General features: G+C 41.4%; 1 long non-coding RNA gene across 1 annotated transcript; it reads right to left on the bottom strand.

The window, feature by feature from the left end:
- Positions 1 to 2,446: 2,446 nt before the first annotated feature.
- On the bottom strand, positions 2,447 to 11,100 carry LOC310669148. The gene is made up of 3 exons (XR_014507045.1): positions 10,995 to 11,100; positions 5,074 to 5,174; positions 2,447 to 2,761 (listed from the first exon to the last, which is right to left on the bottom strand). It is a non-coding gene; the product is annotated as an uncharacterized lncRNA (long non-coding RNA).
- Between the last annotated feature and the right edge of the window lie 1,689 nt (positions 11,101 to 12,789).

Raw genomic sequence — 12,789 nt, 5'->3', positions numbered from 1 at the left:
AAAAATCTCTCTTTCCTTTTTAAAAAAATCTCTTTCTCTCTTTAAAAAATAGATCAACTGGCATGAGAATGAAGCAGAAAAATTGAAGTCAATTTCACAGAAGAAAACTTTTTAGAAACTGAAGGAAAGATTTTGGCACATCACTAAAAACAGTCTATCTCCCCAGTTGTTGCAATTAGATTGCTGTTATGAAGTTTTTGTTTAATGATTGTCATTGTGTAGTATTAGAAAAACATGCACATATTCACATAATATAAGGCTGATAAATCATGCTTAGATTTACTATAGATAAAAAGAAGGGTAATATAAGGACTAACACAAAATTATTGCTGGATGCAGCTAGAATTCATGAGTGTAATAAGTGGTGTTTGACACACTGAGAAAGAACATGATTGAGCAGTTTATTTAAATAAAGAGTTGATGAAAATGGCTTTGCAGGAGCAAATGCGCTTTAGTTGGGATTGTAGGAAGATAAGAAGCTGCCTTATGCTGAATAAGACCATTGGTCCTAGCCTAGGACTTTTCATGCTGACGGGCAAGTGGCTCTCTGGGGTTTCAAGCAGAGTTCTCTCCTAGCCCTGGCCATAGATGTCAGGGATTGAACTTGTGACCTTCTGCATGCAAGGCAGGTGTTCTGAAATAACAAGAATGATCCTGTGAATGTCAAAATTAGAGATAGAAGGAAGATGTAGTAGGGTTTGCATGCTGTACTTTGTTGAAGGGAAGATGATGTAATATGCTATTGGCTGGAACAGATATACAAGGAACTGGTTTTTCACCATGGAAAATAGAATATTCTGGGGAGCCAATCAGAAAACAGGCACCTCAGTTTGAATGGGGGTAGTCAAGAGGTGTAAAGGTCTGAGTGTAAAGGAGAGTCATTAAGTAAGGGCTAGTTGTGTACCTAGACCATCAGTATCCAGGACACTTGGAGCAACCAGTATTTACCCCGACTTGCATGATTGTGTGTGTGTGTGTGTGTGTGTGTTTTGTGGGTGGCTTAATAAATCTTTAAAACCACCTGAATGTGTCTGACCTTTCAGTACCTGGTTCAAATGGTAGGAGTACTCCTATTGGCTACAGAATCACATGCTTTCCCACCGTGTGGTTGGGTCCTTGCTGAGGAGTGTTGGGGGTACTATTTAAAATATCTCACCACAAAAACCCCTGCAATTGTTCTAAATGATAATTGTTCTCATTTAGTTACTATAAGCCACTTGGCAAGGACACACCATAAACGAAAGCTGGATGTAGATCACATGTACATAAAATTATAAATATGGCAAGAAATAAAAATGGCAAATTCTCAGTTTCATACTTTGCACTACATGGCTTGTCAGGACCACAACTTAGTGGTAAAGCACAGATGCTTCCCTGGTTCAATCCCAAGCAACTGCAGCCCAAAAGATATCAGGGAGGAAAGACCTGAAATACCCCTTTCTGTGACTCTGGCAAGCTGCTCCCAGCCATAATATTTAGTTGATCATTGTTTTCTTACCCTACTCTTTAGCCAAGCCTTTCCCAGCCTTAGGTCCCCAGATATTGTTGGACAACAACTGTCATCATCCTTAGCTGGCAGAACCAGTGGTCAGGGATGATGGAGTTGTAGTACAGCAACATACGGGGTCCCAAGGTTGAGAAACGCTGCTTCCAAGAGAGTCCCAGAGCACCTTATATACAATTGATTAAAAACAAGATCATCATTGTTTGCAGGCTTACAAACTAAAAGAAAAACAAAAACACAGAAGGAAATATTGTTTATTTACACATATATGCAGCCTGAGCCCATGACGGAGGCTGCAGCCTTGGATTCAAACAGAAATCAAGCATTGATCTCAAATGCTGCTCTGACCCAGTCTCCAGCTTGCTACTTTACTTCTAGGTCGCATCACTAAAACTCTACTCTAAACTTTGCTTCATCTTCTAACTCACTGGGAGCTGGGGATTGGCCATCTCACACAGAACCCCCTTCCTTTGTTTCCTTTAATGACCCATCGCACAGGCTGTCACCTCAACATAGGAAGCTAGCATGGCTTATATTTTAACCCTTGCTGGATCCAAAGGTTAGAAGGGTCTCACATATGTTATAGAAAAAACCTGCTCCTTTTCCCTTATGGGGTATCCAAGAGCCTATATAGAGCCCTTCAGTAGGTTCCCTATTGGTAGGTCCTGCGTGTGGTGACTGAGCACCCTGTTGCAACAGTTCAATAAAGATCAGGCTTACTCGCTGCTTTGCTTCTCACTATTCTTTGGTTAGCCTCTGTTATTTTCTCCTATCAATAGGGAATCTACTTAAAGACTCTATACAGGCTCTTGGATACCCCATAAGGGAAAAGGGACAGGTTTTTTCTATAACACATACAACCCACTCACCCACCCAATGCATAACACTATTATTAACAACACAACAAAAAACTGATGTAGAACACTAAACTCCAACTTGGTAAAATGAGACACTGGGAGAAACCATAATTAACAGATTCGTCCATTGCACAACAAGAAATGCTACTGGGAAACGAAAACCATGTCCATGACAAGTTCTTCATATTCAGAGGGATTCATCACATTGAGCCCTTTCATTGTGTTGAGGGTTTCTGAGCACATGCAACAAAGAACAGAGCCTTATACCAGGTGAGACCATTTATCCATGTTGTCCAGAACTTCTACTGTGGCCTGCAGTGCCTCTCCAGGATGTTTTCAAATGAATGGTCAAATGAGGCAAAGTTTGCTGGGGTTGTTTGGTGTGGAACTCTAACCCACCCTGACACCATGGCACAAGGTGAGAAGGAAATCAAGGCAAATTAATAAATACCTTTCAAAATATTTCCTTTGCATGCCAACTCCAGAGCGATTTAAATGATTTCATCTCTAGAACATCTTGGCAGTTCCATATTATTTTCCATTGCCCTCTCCATCTGAGAACATTTGCATATACATGTGGCTTTCCCCTGCCCCTCCCTCCCTCTCTCAACATGATCCCCATGTGGAAAACAGACCCACGTTGAGTCATAAGTGGAATTTAAAAGACTTGTTTCTTCCTACACTCCTGCCATTTGAAAGGAAAGCGTTGCTCATTAGTGAAACTACTTCCCACCTGATGACAAATACAAAGGTTAATGGTATTTTTAGCTTAGACCCAGAAGGGCCCTTTTCATTGGTCAGTCATTAATACTGCAGCATTGTATGCCTGACCGATTGCCTCCCATATATATCTACCTTGGCCCTTAGCTCACCTTCTGGGTGCCCCCACCAAATGAGATAGGGCAAGTGGCTATTTAAGAAACGGCTCTTTTATTTACTTACTTGTTCATTTATTTTCATTTCAAGCTTGTTTATTTGCATTTATCATTATTTAGTCATCAACACTTTTATATCCCACCTTTCCTCCAAATAAATTTTCAAGGAGGGGGCCGTGCCCCCTCAATATTCCCTGGTGATGCGTGCACTCTGCACGCGCACACTGTGTGATGTGCTCACGTTACTTGTGCATGCTGCGCAATGTGCTCGCATCACACACACAAGCCTCACAGAGTGCACATGACATGTCAGCACATCACGCAGCATATGTGAGTGACAGCAGCATGTCACATGATGTGTGCACATCATGTGGCGCCAGCCCCCCTCAATCACAGTGACAAGCTGGTGCACCTGCCAAACAGGAATGCCTACTTTCTGTTGGGGAGATGCAGCTGGTCAGGAAGGCCCCCTTTTGTGGGTTTGTCCACATTTCCTCTTGTGCCATGCTAGGATGCATGGGTCTGAGCAGTTTTGCATGTGCCCCTATGATATCCCCTGGAAAACACACTCTTTACTGCTGAATCAGGACAAACAGCAATCTATGGGACACTTGGTTGCCATTGGTTCCGATTCAGCATCAAAATGCAGGTTTTACCAGGGGAAAGCAGAGAGAGTGACAGATGGAAATGTGGATAAGTCCTTACTCTCAGATTTCTTACATTTTTCTCTCCATCTGAGGCCAGCCTCACCTTTTTATGTGACACCTCATCCTCTGACATTTCTAGATTGCTTTGGGCCACCCAACCTGAAATATAGCCATTCTAGGCTTATTCAACCTGCCTCAGGTGATGCACTTTCCCCTCTGAATCAACCTAATTCAGCTCAGGCCTCAACTGAGTCTTGCAGCTGCAGCAAATATGTATTCTCCTGGACCTAGACTTTTGAAATAAAGTGTATGGGTGCTTTGTAGATCCCTGCACTGCCCTTGACCTCTGCTGTTGGCTTTACTTTGGTTTCATTCATGGACCACCTTCAATTCATTGTTAGATTGCATATTAAGTATTATTCCTGTATTTTTAATGTTTGACCTGTTTTCTTTTTACTAATCAACATTCTGGCTTCAGTTAAAGAGAGCATATGGATAGAACACACAATATATTTTCATTTATGTACCTGTTCGTTCCCCTCCCCCAATAGGTAAGACCAATAATGATTATTTTTTTCACCAGTCACAGATGCACCTCAAGCAAACACCATAGCCTGCATTTGTAGGAGAGATGAAAGATGAATGCTGACCTTTTCTTAGATGTAACAAGTACAAGGGGAACACAAATTATTCATGAAGACAGCAGTTAGTTCTTCATTAGGAGTTTGATTATGAAACGGTGACTCTTTGTCTCTCAGTGGGAGGATGTTCAATGGGAAAACAGATGAAAAACCATTGATCACACCATTCAGATGTACTTTCATTCTGCAAAACTGTTTCTAATACTGCTTTTTCACAGGGTCAGATTAAGGTGGGTAGGACCTGAGTAGGTCCTACTCAGCCTCAGACTGCAGAGATGGCAGGGACTGGTACAAATATTATTTAAAAAAATAGATGGAATATTGGTTTTATTGGTAGTAATGTCAAGAGCCCCACCAAAAATAAATAAAAATAACCCAAATTTCCTACACCTACTCAAGTGAGCTTCATGTTCAAGTGGGAATTTGAATTTGGGTGTCCTACACCACATTGGATTACCTTCTACATCATTTTGCATCTGACCCATCCTAAAGCTTTGAAGATTGGAACATTGCCAAGGCTCATGAAGATTTGCACAATAAGAAACCCACCTATACTTTCAACGTTGTTAAAGGAACGTTTTACAGGAGGCAAAGACCAGCATCTTCCATGAATGACACATCTGACAGCTGTGCCTGTAGAATTCACTAACCTAAACAAATACAGATAAATCAGCTTGTTAAATACTGGCAGGGAGAAATAAGGTGTTCCACTGTTTTTCCAGTGTGTGCAGTTAGTATGCTAAAGAAAGATTTGAAAACATGAAAAATATCATTATTTTGTTTGTGGTTATTGTTGTTGTTATTTATATATAAATCTTCCAATTGAATTCCTGGAAATATATTTTCTGCCCCCACCCCCCGATTCCTCAACAGTGAATCACATTCCATGGCATGTATTTGGACATATTGATAATTTATTTTCTCCCATTTTTGATAAAAAATCAATTTAAAAAATGTGTAAGAAAGGGAATTCTTATGTCAAGGACATAAACAGTGTGCGTAATTTTTGAGAGCAGAGGAAGGTGCTATCTTTGAGCACAACAGATTGGTAATGTCTAGTGTTGTCCCACATAGCATCTTAGCCTCAGAGACTGTCTGGTGGCGTCCTTACCCGTAAGGTGTGTAAGGAAGGAAACCCCTTCTTTTTTAAATTTCCTACCTACACCCATGTGTGTAGAACATAACAGTGAAAATGTTCTGGAAGGCCTTTAAATGCCATTTTGGTAGTCAAGATAACCCCAAAACTAATTGTCCATCTGCACATCACTACCTGGCAGCCCTGCTGACCTTGAGTCTCATACTTTGTAAAGCTGGATTTTTATTTTTATTTTGTAATTTTGCTTGTTTACCATTTGATATAATTGCTCAGTTGTTTCCTGTTGCTATGATTTTGTACTTTATGTATATTTTACCCTGTTTATTTTTATTATTTTGTCCCCCACTCTGAGATTGAAGAGTAGGCTATTGGTACTGCAAGCAAGCAAGGAAGCAAACAAATAACTAACCAACCAGTCAAGCAACAAACCATGATGACTATGTTCTGCCTCCGTGGTCAGAGGCAATGATGCTTGTGACTGCCAGTTGCTGGAAACTGTAGGTGGGGCAAGTGCTCTCGCTGCTCAGGTCCTCCCACCAAAGATGAGCATAAGTGTTCCACTGACCACAGCCTCTCTAATATCATGGAGAACACCAAAAGGAGTGAGGCTAGTTGTTCTCTATGTTACAGGGCTCCAAATGGCCTCAACTAGAATCCAGGCATTTGGTGTCATTCCACAGAATCTTCCATTCTGTGGAAGATTCTCCCTTCAAAGATTCAGCAGGCCTTCTCACTTTTGACTTCCAGGCATTTATTGACAGGCCTTTGCAGCTATTTAATGATTATCAGTATTGATTTTAAAGATGTTTTATGTTTCAGTGTCATATACCACTCTGATACATTATGATATGGTGGTACAGAGATAGAGATACAGAGGGAGAGAATTTGGGGACGTCGTATATGGAATGCATGTCAACCTCCGGTTACACCACCTGCATTGTTATTAAGTGCCTCAAATCATTTGCATGCTATCTTGCCTTCTAAAATCTTCAAGTAGCAAGCTTACCGTAATCTGTACCAGAAAAAAAATGGCTTGTCTTATAAAATGAAAAGGAGGGGGCCAATCAAAGTATCACCTCTATTTGGCTCCACTCCGTTATTTTTAAGAAAGTCATCAGTGTCACCCAAACATATGGCATCTATCTATAGAATGTGCTCTTGTGACTTAACTGTTTGTACTTTCCTTATGGCTCTTTGCACATTTCTCCTGGTGCATCTGCAGTACTGTCAGCCTGAAACAGGTGTTAAGAGGCAGCAATGCTGGAGAAAGTGATTTCACAGAGAATAAAATAAAGGAAATGGAGCTAGAGTTAGGGATGGGGTGAACTCCCTTGGTCTGATTCGCAGCTGGGATTGGGAAACTGAACTACACTTCTCCCAACATCTGGGGAAACAGCTTGTTTTATTTTAAGTCCTATTCTGATCTAGATTGAAACTCACCACACACACCAATGTCATCAGGAATGCAATGTGATCTGATCCTTCCCACAAACTTTCTCTGCTCACTTCCATCCCCTTCGAGCTCACCTACCTACATACTTACCTCCTCCATGTCTACTTGTTTTGACCCATGTACTTGCCTGCTGCCTCGCTACCTCCCTTCAGTTTCCCCTTTCAAATCAACCTCTTGCGCTCCTCCCAGGCTCCCACTATAGCTATTAGGTGCACTGGGGAAATTAAACTTCCCAGTGTGCCTTTTAGCAACATTATTTTTATTATTAATTAAATGTGTATACTACCCTTCATCCGTAATTCTCAGGGTGAATATAAAAAACACAAAATACATAATTAAAATAAGAACAAATTCAAACCAAAATCTCCCTCTGCTGGTCCTCCAGTATGCTGATTTAGTTTTAGATTCTCATTCTGGTCTGTTCTAGTTGATTGGAGGAGTGCACCTTTGGGGGAGAAGTCAAACTGTGGGAAGGTTACAGCACGTGCTGTGGCTGTAGAAACCAATATGGGAGAGGCATGTTTTGTTGCAGCTGGAGCAGATAAAGGTGTCTGGTTGTGTTGCTGCAGATACACCGTGGCATTTCTTCTCTCTGCGCTCCTCCCAGCGCTCATTCCTCCTCTTGTCACTGCTATGGATCCATGGCCTGCCTGCCTGTCTCCAGGTATTGTGGTGATCTGCAAAGGATTCCCACACAGTACAGTTGATGTTGTCAGAGTTTGTCTGCCAATGGGCCGGACGCTGGATGTCAGCTCCCTGTAGAGCACTTCCTCAGGGACCCTGCCATCTTCCATTCTGCACAAGGAGACATACTGCCCCTATATCATGTAAGTGACACACGGCATGAAGCCATAGGCTTAAAAAATGAAATAAATGACTGCAGGTTTAAACGGAGGGGAGAAACTGCTTAACACATTCTTGCTGTTTCTTCTAATCAAATTCCAGCAGTGGCTGGAGTAGCTGGGTGATGGCACTTTTACTACTGTTACTAACATTATTGCAGCTAATCAGAAGGGGGAAGTCGGCATCTTTGACAAACAATTGTCAGGATTCATTCCCATCCAGACCTTGAACCTGAAGAACAAGAGGAAGCAGGATCCATGACCAGTGGCCTGCATAGCAGAACAAAGGGCTACTTGGGAGGATTATAATTTACTATTACTTTTTTGGTAATAGTTCCCCCCCCCCCATGTGCTTGGGTGTTTTTCAAAATAATAAAATAAAATAGTACTGAGATTTTAGATTGCCGGAAGCCACCCTGAGAGATGCATAAGCACTGGAAAGATGGCAAAGAAATTGTTCATATAAATGTCAGCCAGAATCTTCTCCAGCATTCTGGAGTTGTGCAGCAGAGATTCAGGGGTTATTTGGTGGACAAACCAATGTGAAATGGGATCCCCAAAGGTTGAAAGTTTGAATGCAACTCTATGACACTATTCCAATCATGAAGCCTTTCTGAATTGCAGCAATATGGCACAGTTGTCTTCTTCAGAAGTGCTTTCCTTCACATGCAACATTAAGTACAAATCTCATTTTCTCTCTTTCGCGACACTGTTAACCTCTTAAACAAGGTAATATCCACAGTTCTATGAGCAACTTTTCCTCTGTCAAATAAAGCACTGAAAATTAAATCGATGCAATTCATAGCTGCATACCAAATCTGGTGAAATAACTGCAAGCCATCATCATTATGCCAGGAGATTATACTTTTATTACTGGGAGCATTCTTGGAATACAGCTTAATACGAGTCAATAAATCTCTCATTAAGTAGAATAGCAATGGTGCTGGAACATCAATAAGCATTTTCTTTTAATTAATTAGCATCTGTGTCTTATGTTTGCAAAACTCCAGGAGGAGCTGTTAAACCAAAAAGAAAAACAACAATACCCGCATTCCACTTTCTTTATTTCCCTCCTTTCTCTATTCCTACGGTCACATCCACACCATATATTTAAAGCACATTTAAAACAAATGGCTTCCCCGCAAAGAATCCTGAAAACTGTAGTTTGTTATGGGTGCTGTGAACTGTAGCACTGTTGGGGGTAAACTAGAGTTTCCAGGATTCTTGTGTTTTTAATGTATAGTATGGACCATTCACTAACTGATCTAAGCAAGAGTGTCAAAGGTGACACAATATTCTATTCTGATTGTGTTAGTTGCACTTTGGGACTTAAATCAGGCATTCACATTAATTCCAGTAGGATATAACTACAACTAACTTAGGTAATGCTTGGTGATGCTTTCAATTCTTACCCATTCCAGCATAAGGTCCCAGGGTAGGGTATGCAACTTTAACAACGGGTGTAAAACAAATTAACAGCCACATGACAGAGGCAGATTTAGGGAAGCACAGCCTGGGCACTGAGCTGGGAGGCTGCCGCAGTGGTAACCACAACAATGATTTAGAATAGGAGGCTAGAGGTTGTAGAGGGGATTTTGGAGTCACACAGGGTGCTGCTGAAATTTGAAAGTCCAAAGTACATGGAAAGAATGGTGTTTGTGTGTAAGATCAGGGTAAAGAGGTACATTTTCAGCATACAGCTGAAACTACCTAATGAAGGTGCAGATGCACCAATGTGGGGTAGAAATTCCACAATTTAGGGGCTATCAGTCCACCAAGCACATGTGGGCAGTGGAACTACTGAGGGTAGGGTCCCTCCACTGATCTCAACACCCCTAGAGGGTCTGTAGGGAAGGAGACATTTCTTCAGACTTGAGCCTATCTGTTTCAATGAGTCTATTCAAACTTTAACTCAGTTGAATATCACCTTTAGTCTCTGTAGAATATGGCCAAATCAGAGCAGTATTATTTTACCCATTTACTGGGAGAAAAGTCCATTGGAGTTGATGGGTTTACTTCTGAGTGGACATGTATAAAAAGGTGTTTTTTAACCTGGCATTTTTTATTTACTTCAAAAGTGCTAATCTGATTGGGGAAATGATGCCAGGGTTTACCTGGCACATTTTGCATCATTTTTCTTATCAAATTAGTGGTTTTGAAGTACATAAAGGATGCCAGAATGTTCAACATTTACTCATTTCCCAAACATTGCATCTGTTTTGGCCCAAAACCTCAGGTTTAGGTATACTTGCATAGCAGTAGAGCGAAAGCTCAGTGGCAAAGCATCTGCTTGGAATGTGGAAGGTCCCAGGTTCTAGCCCAGTCATCTCCAACTAGCACAAGGAATATCCCATGTCTGAAATGCCGGAAAGCTGCTTCCAGGCAGTGTAGACAATTCTGAGCTACATATACAAATGGTCTGGCTCAGTATAAGGCAGCTTCCTATGTTCTACCGGTTATTACAAAAAGAAGTAAAGAGGATTTTAACTGGCATCATTTTTCTATTAAACTAAAACATTAAATACATGTCTGCAATGTTCTAACATTTTATTTTGTGTAGGCTGGGCTCTACTGGGATTTGAAACTAATTCAGTGTGTAACATAGTCATAAAGCAAAATAAATATTATACATCTATTTACTGTAGCGAACTGGATTGCCTCATGATAAAGATATCAAATCCATATGGATAGATGAAGCTCTTCATACTGAAGCAGAGCGCTGGTCTACCTATCCCAGTCTTGTCTGATCTCCATAGCATAGATTAGACAAGACTGGGATATGACACAATAAGAAGCCATAAATGGCAAATGTGTGGAGGGCAATGGGATTGTACCTGCTACTCCCTGTGCACAATTTCTGCATGTTGAACAACAGCTCAGTGTATGGAGACTTCACTTTGTGTATGCATGGTCTGGGGTCTGGATGTGCTCTGCATGCAAAGCTAATACTCTATCACTGAGCATCAGCCTGTGGTAAGAATTTACTTCCACACCACCTTCTTCTCCAGGCAAAGACCACCTTTTAAATAAAACATTAAGTAACAAGTAACTCATATCCAGTGCCTAGTTAGGGACCTACCATTGGATCAGCAGCTGTGATGTGATAGAATCCTGGGTGTGGTATCTGCCACAGCTTAAGCTCAAAACTGTTGTACAGTTACTGACTCACACTTGTGCGCACGGACAGGTTAGCCTAAGCCCTGAGCTCAAGTAACCAGTGGGAGGGATGAAGCAGGTCCCCAGCAGCCTTTTCCCCCCTCCCTCCCCACACTCTTTCTGACTTCACTGATGCTGGTAGTCAAGCAATAGCTCCCAGCTGAAGAAAAGCCATGTAAATGGAAACTATTTCTAAATAGGATTTTCCAGCCTACATTTTTGCTAATACGAAGACTACATGATTTTCTTTTTTCTTTTTAAGAATCATTTAACCTTCTTATTCTTTTGCTGCCAAGGGATGGAGACTTGTTTGCTGTAACATCTGAAACCCTGTGGGCAAAATCTACAGTTACTTGCAAAGCTAAGTGTCTGTGATTTATTCTAGTCTAAGTATTTTCATGAGGAACATTTGTTTAGAATATTTCTTTCAGTCCAAGGAAAATGAACCCTGGGTAAGCGCCTGGAACTCCTGCGATCTCACGGCACTTGGAGATTGGAGCGGCATGCAACAATATAAAGCATGTGCTCCAACACTGAACTATGGTACTTCTCAACACAATCCAACTTTTATAGGGAGTCAGAAAAGAATGCACCAGGGTGAGCTCTTACAGATAGAATGCTTTCTGCATTTTTAGACCATATATAGCAAAATATGAGAGCTGGAAATCTAGGAGGCCAACATGGTACCATCCTATCCCTTTTGTTCTGGACTTCTGAGGTAACAAAATCCTGTAAGTATGCTTATGCTGCCAGCTTATTAAGAATAATACAATGTCTCAGGGCATGTGGAGAAGGTCATATGCCTGACCAAATCATGTGGATTTCTCTGTTGAAGACATAAGGGTTAGAGGCTGTGCAGAGATGCTGATAATCATCCCTAAAAGGGTTTTTAAGGACTTTATCAAGAATTCCATTTCTTCATTTAAGAGATTTATGTCCCACTATCCTTGACCTGTACTCAATGTAACATCTGAATGACAGGATAGAGCACTTGTAAGCCACCTTGAGGCCCATCAGGAGAAAAGATGGAGTATATAATAACGATAATAGTGATACACATGCTAAGAAACAAGCAGCGGGTTCTTGATCCTACTCTTTCCTAACACACTAGGAGCACAGTAAGAGAGCATTTATCAGAAGTGACATTTTAGATGAACCTTCCCAATTTGGTGCCACCAAGATGGTGTTGGATGAAAACTCTTAACATTCCTGATCATTGACTATGCCAGCTTAGACTGATGGGATTTGGGCTTGCTGATCGGAAGGTCAGTGGTTCAATTCCCTGCGACAGGGTGAGCTCCCGTTGCTCAGTCCCAGCTCCTGCCATCCTAGCAGTTTGAAAGCACGCCAAAAAGTGCAAGTAGATTAATAGGTACTGCGCTGGCGGTAAGGTTTCGCCAGAAGTGGCTTTGTCATGTTGGCCACATGACCCGGAAAACCTGTCTGCGGACAAACATCGGCTCCCTCAGCCACTAAAGTGAGATGAGTGCTGCACCCCAGAGTCTTTCATAACTGGACTTAACTGTCAGGGGTCCTTTACCTTTACCTTTTTTAAAGGCTACCAATGGGCAGATGGACAGCTACATTGCCTGTCTTAGGAGACTAGAAAAGAATAGGGGAGAAGGTCGCTGGAGATAAGGATCCTTCCAGTTTACACCAAATACCTTACACCAAATACATCGCCCCATTTTCTATTAATAATGAAACAGATGAATACC

This window comes from Podarcis tiliguerta, assembly GCF_965153285.1.
Source record: "Podarcis tiliguerta genome assembly, chromosome: Z".
Classification (NCBI taxonomy): domain Eukaryota; kingdom Metazoa; phylum Chordata; class Lepidosauria; order Squamata; family Lacertidae; genus Podarcis; species Podarcis tiliguerta.
Note: the sequence above shows the minus strand (reverse complement) of the source record. Positions and strands in the feature narration are given on the sequence as shown.